Below are 6,726 nucleotides of genomic sequence, written 5' to 3'. Positions count from 1 at the left end.
TATTGATCACTCTCTATGTGCTCTTACCATAATCAATATGGGCCCTTCCCTCAGGAAGAGGGAGAAAATTAAGATTTCATGAATTACATGGACTATTAATTGTCATGAATTCATGCAATGCATTTACTTTTCAGGGCAGAGGATGGACCAGTGAACTAGTTAGTTAAGATCTCTGGTTTCAAAAAAGTTACATTCTAATAGAAGAGGCAGATCATAATCAAGGAAATAAGATAATTTCAGATAATATTAAGTGCCATGAAGAAAAAATTTTAAAGGCTGATGTGATAGACAAGGCTAAGGAAGGGGACACTTCTGAGAAGGGAATATTTGTATTGAATCCTGAATATTAAGAAGGAAACAGCTAATGGAAATGTAAGAAGAAGAATATTCTAATAAGAGAACAGTAAATGCAAAAGCCCTGAGTTCTATACCATACTATAGTCTTTAATCCTCTCTAGGTTTCTGTTAGGCAAGAAGTATTAGTCTAATTTTATTGATGACAAAGAAGCACAGAAACTATGTGAGTTCATTCAGCTGCTAGGCAGGATGCCATGCCATGAGCTCAGAATTATCTTGCTATTTCTACTTCCCATGCTACTTCATTGGATCTGTGGAAGACAGTTGAATGAATGAACTACTTTCCTTCAGGGAAGTATGGTGTTTGGAAATGCCCTCAGTATGATCTGTTCTGCCAAAAGTTACATGCAAAAATATAAATAATTAGAATCTCAAAATCTTCTTATAAGCTGTATTGACATTTTTTGCCAGCATTTAATATTTGAGTCGGTATTTGGAAACAAATGAAACCAAGCACCTTTTTGATCCCTCTTTGGGTGTGATGAGAAAGGTATAGTTGGATTTTTTTTCATGGGTTTGTAAAAGTCTGTTAATACTGAGACTGTCTCTGAACTCTGACAAATTCCAAAAGAAAAACTCAAACATCTTCAAGTCAGCCTTGTCTAGATCTACTATTTTCAATTATTATTATTATTTTTTGTCTGTGGTTTCTGGCTTATTCTCTTATTAGCGAATGGTTAGATAAGAAAACAGTATAGCAGAGATAATGAAAGTGTGTACTTCCTCCCATTTCTCTTAAATATTTGAGTGCCCTTGTGAAAAAAATACACACTACTATGGTTATTTAAGACAGTGCCTGTATTTAGCATTTAATCATGATTATTCTCATTCCTGGAGTCTAAAGAAATAGCAACAGTCATCTGTCTGTACATACCAAGTACTTAATATTTCCAGGGGAAGATAAATGCTGTCATCTATTACTGTAATTTTTATAGTGTTTGATATCAAACATTATATTTTAGTTTATTACTATGTGTTTTCACTAAGGAGTAAGGGAGCTAGATCATGTAGGCCTTGTGGTATTGCTGTAAGGACTTTGGCTTTTACTCAAAGGGGACGAGAAGCTGTTAGAGGGTGGTGGGCATGAGTGCCTTGATCTGACCTATGTTTTTAACAGAACCAGTCTGGCTGCTTTTTTCAGTACAGGCCAAAGGGTGGGTGACTGGAAACAAGGAGATGAGAGAGCTGGCATAGCAATAATCTGGATGAGTGAATTGTGCCTGTGTTTGGGGGTGATAGAATGTGCCAGGGACAAGAAACTAGGCATCAATCTGGCGTGAACTTGGTTTTTCATATCCCCAGGTCCTGGAATCATTTTTTCGAGTGTAGAAGGAACTCAGTAATTCTTGTTGAATGAATGGATGGATGGATGGATACATGGAAAAATGGACATTCACGTTTATGGCTTCCATCTTCTCCCCAACTGTTTATTACTTAGTTTTAAGATCTAAGCTACTTGTCTTATCCTCTCATTTAAAACATCAAAGTAAAAGAGAAGCAAAAGCAAAGTAGCTAAGTTCCTTCTTAAATTTAATTGAATTCAACAAGTTTCTTTCTTTTTTTTTTTTCAAGTGCTTTTATGTAATGACTTCTTTGGGATATTAAGGACATCAAATGCCAACAGAATGTTCCAAGACATGAGATGAGATTATTGCTTCGGGTCAGGGCTATGCCGCAGCACCAGAATTACTTTAAAATTAAAATTGCGACATAGGATTTAATTTCCCCCTCAGCAGGGCAATAACCTTTCAGTGAATCAGACGTGGCTGTTCTGCTTACTATAAATGGGACCATGTGGCCATAACCTTACAAAACGCCTAAACGACAGACTGTATTAAAAAGTTTGGGGACAAGGGGCACAAGAGTGCATTTAGCATGCAACTTTTTGTGTAAGGAAGTGGAGAAATAAGAAGACACAGATAACTATTTGGATGTACACAAAGAAACACTGACTAGAGACAGAAGCAACCACTGCCTGGCTGTGCGTATAGAGGGCAGAGGCTAAACTGGAGAAATGGAAGCAAAGTTATTAACAGATGGCTTTTCTATCATTTTGATAACTGATCATGTGAATTATTACCTAATCAATGAATAAGTAAATAAAACAACATCATTTTTTAAAGTGTCAAGGAGAAAAGAAGAGAATGGGGAAACATTAAGTAGGAAATTGCCTCAAAAGTGTTCATTTGGGCCCAGCCAGGATGGCTCAGTGGTTGACCATCAACCTGTGAACCAAGGGGTCACAGTTCGATTCCCAGTCAGGTCACATGTGTGGTTTGCTCGCTCAAACCCCAGTAGGGGGTGTGCAGGAGGAAGCCAACCAATGATTCTCTGTCATCATTGATGTTTCTATCTCTCTCTCCCTCTCCCTCCCTCCCTGAAATAAATTATATATATATTTTTAAAGTGTTCATTTCGTCAGTTTTCCAGACTTCAGAAACTGCATTTGAGTCCCAACTTCTCCAATGATAACATGTATGTGTGAAAATATTGGTAAATAATAACTGATCATGCCACGTTCTATTTTCCTTAAAGAATGAAGAAGTTCTGGCCTGAGGCTGCTGATGCTTAAAGGACTAGAAAGGCCAGATGAAGAAAGTCAATCTGTGAGGACGCCTGGGAGTCCTTTGGTCCTTTCAGAGGCTAAAAGAAATAAAATACGCCCTGGCTGTTATGCTAAGTGGTTAGCGCCCCCCCCCCCCCCCCCCCCCAACACACACACATACCTAAGGGTTGTGGGTTTAATTCTGGTCAAGGGCACATACCTGGGTTTTAGGTTTGATCGCCGGCCCAGTCTGGATGTTTGCAAGAGACAACTGATTGATGTTTCTCTCTCTCTCTCTCTCTCTCTCTCCCCCTCCCCCCTCCATTCCCCGCTTCTACCCTCTCTCTAAAAATCAACGGGAAAAATATCCTGGGGTAAGGATTAACAACAACAACAAACCAAAAAAAGAAGTAAAATGCTATTGTGGGAATTGTATGCTTTCAAAAGGGGTTATAAGAACCTGGGGTTTGGCCACATCCCCGTCCTCCCCTGTGCTGCTGAAAAAGCTCAGGGGCGTCCAGCACGTTACACACCTGCAAGGCTCAGCCCCAAGCGGCATGCACACACGTCACAGACGCTCCGCACCTGCCCCTAACAGCTGTGAAATCTGCCCCGGCCCTCCCCTTAGGTAAGGCACTTCAGCACTCAGGATAACACCTGTCCCTTACAAAGAGTTTATGTTTTCCAGAACATTTTCACCTGACATATTTCACCATATGGATTCATAGAAGCTGAAAACTGCAAGAGATCTCAGATGCTATGACCCCTGCATAACAGAGGGAGAAATTGAATCCGAGAGAAGTGGCCGCTTTGTCTAAAAGCAAACAGCTATTAGCAGCAGAGGTGAAAACAACACCCAGGGGCTGACCCCTCACTCAGTGACTTCTCTCTGCCAGGGCAACCTCAGGTGTGTCCCTCCAACTCTTCCATCTTCTTATCCTTATTTTATTATTCTTCTTGACCCATCTACCATAACATTTTTATGCATTGAAGGTGGCCTACTTATATAAAACATCTAATAATTTCTCATTTTTGTTAATGCTTTCAAAAAATTGTCTTAAAATGATTTTTTTTGTCAATCACTTACATTCTCATCTTTATGTTCCCTGTCTCCCATAGTAAAAAGCTAAGCATAAATAGAAATAGAGTTGTTTATCTCATCAGTGCTATCATTTTTGCTTGACTTGTGTTTTATCAGATTAACCACCACTAGAATATTTTAAGCAAGTACTTCCTTTCTAATTTATTGTCTGTCAGTGGGAAGACACTAATGAAGTCTGAAAAAAAATCTGGCAGGAAAATGTTTCTCAACATCATAGCCGATGCCATGCACTACCTAGAACAGATTTTCCTATTCCCTGGTGGAGAAAAAAAAAGCATTTATGTCTAAATTCAATTTTAGTGAAAGGAAAAGAATTATATCCAGGTCAAGTTCCATTTCGGTGAGGTTTGAATCAAATGAGATATTATATCTTCAAAATTCAGTGCTTGGCATGCTGAACACTCAGACGTGCTCAGTAGTTAAAACAGCATCGCACGGAGTTGAGATGCTATCACTTTGCAAAGGTGCGCATTCTCCTAGGGATGAGGATTCTATTCTGGGTGCTTGCCTCACTCAACATGCGTAGGCTCCACGGTTACCAGGGCTGCTTGGGTACCACAGCACCGGAGACACAAGCTCGCCTATTAGGAGAAGATTGCTGAAAAGTGTTCCTTGGGGACCTTCAGAGACAGCCTCCTGGTTGATCAAAGACCTACAGTTTTCTTCCTTTGTCCATATCCTACTCCATGTTTCCAAAATGATAGCAATTTTCTGCACGATTTCTTATTTGAAAAATGCTATGGTAGAGTTAGAAATCTGATTTTTTTTCCTGGCTCACCCACAAATTTACCCTCAATACTTTTGTTGTTCTTGTTTCCTAAATGGGGGGAAAATTATTGCTCCAATCGCCAACTATTTTATGTCCATTCAGTGAAACATTTTTTCTAATTAAATTTTTTTGTAACTTACCTATCATCAGAAATGATGGTCAGAGTGAGAAGGAAAATAGCAATGTGAATAAGTAAATACAAGTAAATACAAGTGCACAATAGATAGTACTTGGCAATTAGATGTCATGAACAACTTGAGACGAGTGAGTAAAAAACTGAGATATGGGAAAGCTGTAAGAGGGACAAATCTTGGAGGCAAAAATGAGGACAGGCTTGTTGTTAGACCAGGTGCATCTCTGTGGTGGCATCTTAGAGCGCTGGCAAGAAAGACCAGCAAGGGGTGTTTGGAATCCACTCTCTAGGAATGACAGCAGGAAGAGACTAGAGAAATTTTTAAAAAAAGATGAATGAGTTATGATACACAGTTTCCTATAGGTTTTTTTGGAATTAGATTATAGACTACTTTCACAATGAAGTGCTTTTTATGAATGTCCACTGGCACTAACAGTGGATGCCTTCATTTCTCTCGACCCCTAATTCTTCATACAAACATTCTTTGCATCTTGAAGTATTTAGAGTAAATATCAAAGCACTGTTAATAAGCATTTAAGGGCTTTTTAAAATAAAGGATGCAATTTAGTTTCCATCTTTTAAAAAGTAATTTAACTTCCTCTGTGCTGGTAGAACTCTAGCCACAGTTGTAGACATGATCTAATATCGATTTTAAAAAATATCTCTCTGCTTGGCTGGGGTAGCTCAGTGGTTGAGTATCTAGCCAGGACCCAAGAGGCCACCTGTTCTATTCCTAGTCAGGGCACATTCCCTGGGTTGTGGGCTCAGTCGCCTGTGGGGGGTGTGCAGGAGGCAGCTTATCCATGATGTTTCTCTTTCATTGATGTTTCTATCTCTCTATCCTCTCCCTTCCTCCCTCTCTAAAAAAAAATCAATAAAATATATTTTTTAAAAATAACCCTCTCACTCTAGCTGGTTTGTTTCAGTGGATAGAGCACTGGCCTGTGGACTGAAGGGTCCCGGGTTTGATTCCAGCCAAGGGCACATGCCCAGGTTGCGAGCTCAGTCCCCAGTAGGGAGCATGCAGGAGGGAGCCGATCAATGATTCCCTCTCATCATTGATGTTTCACTCTCTCTCCCCCTCTCCCTTCCTCTCTGAAATCAATAAAAATATATGTAAAAAATATAGCCCTCTGGCTACCACACCATGTGGGGGATAAATTAGAGTTGTTATAAGATGATGTGCTAGAAATATACACAGTAATGCATGTGAGAGATGATGGCAGTTTAAGTCTGAAATGGCATCAGTGAAGATGAAGGGAAGAGGATATGTTACAAGATAAAATTGTTTGTCACCAAAATTCGTATGTTGAAATCCTCCACTACCTCAGAATATGACTATATTTGGAGATAGGGCCTTTAAAGGGCTTATTATGTTAAAATGAGGTAATATGGGTAGATCCTAATTCAGTGTGACTTATGTCCTCATAAGAAAAGATTAAGATTCAAAGGCCTGGAAGATAGGCCAGATGAAGACCAACCGGGAAGGCAGTCATCTGAAAGCCAAGGAGAGAGAGGGAGAAACCTCAGAATGAATCTAACCCTGCTGACACCTTAACCCCAGACTTCTAGCCTCCAGAACTGTGAGAAAATCAAGTTCCCTTGTTTAAGTCAACCTAGTTTGTTATGTCAGCCCTAGTGAATGGATACAGAATGGATTCAAAATGTATTTTGAGTATAGAATTGTTAAGATCTGGGGGGTGGATTGGATGGTGAAGAGGGTGATAATCAAGATGGTAAAACTTCCTCGTTGGTTAATTGAGAAAAACATTTATTGAATGCTGGACATTTTGCTTAGCACAGGATACAAAGATGCCTGT

At 39.6% G+C, this 6,726-nt stretch overlaps 1 long non-coding RNA gene across 1 annotated transcript in view; it reads left to right on the top strand.

Annotated features, from left to right (window-relative positions):
- The first annotated feature begins 3,621 nt into the window (after positions 1-3,621).
- LOC107183773 overlaps positions 3,622-6,726 on the top strand; it is a 17,164-nt gene continuing 14,059 nt past the window's right edge. The window contains exon 1 of the long non-coding RNA XR_001514580.1: positions 3,622-3,809. This is a non-coding gene — a long non-coding RNA (uncharacterized LOC107183773). The remainder of the gene's footprint in view (positions 3,810-6,726) is intronic.

This window comes from Myotis davidii, unplaced genomic scaffold, assembly GCF_000327345.1.
Source record: "Myotis davidii unplaced genomic scaffold, ASM32734v1 scaffold902, whole genome shotgun sequence".
Taxonomy (NCBI): domain Eukaryota; kingdom Metazoa; phylum Chordata; class Mammalia; order Chiroptera; family Vespertilionidae; genus Myotis; species Myotis davidii.
Note: the sequence above shows the minus strand (reverse complement) of the source record. Positions and strands in the feature narration are given on the sequence as shown.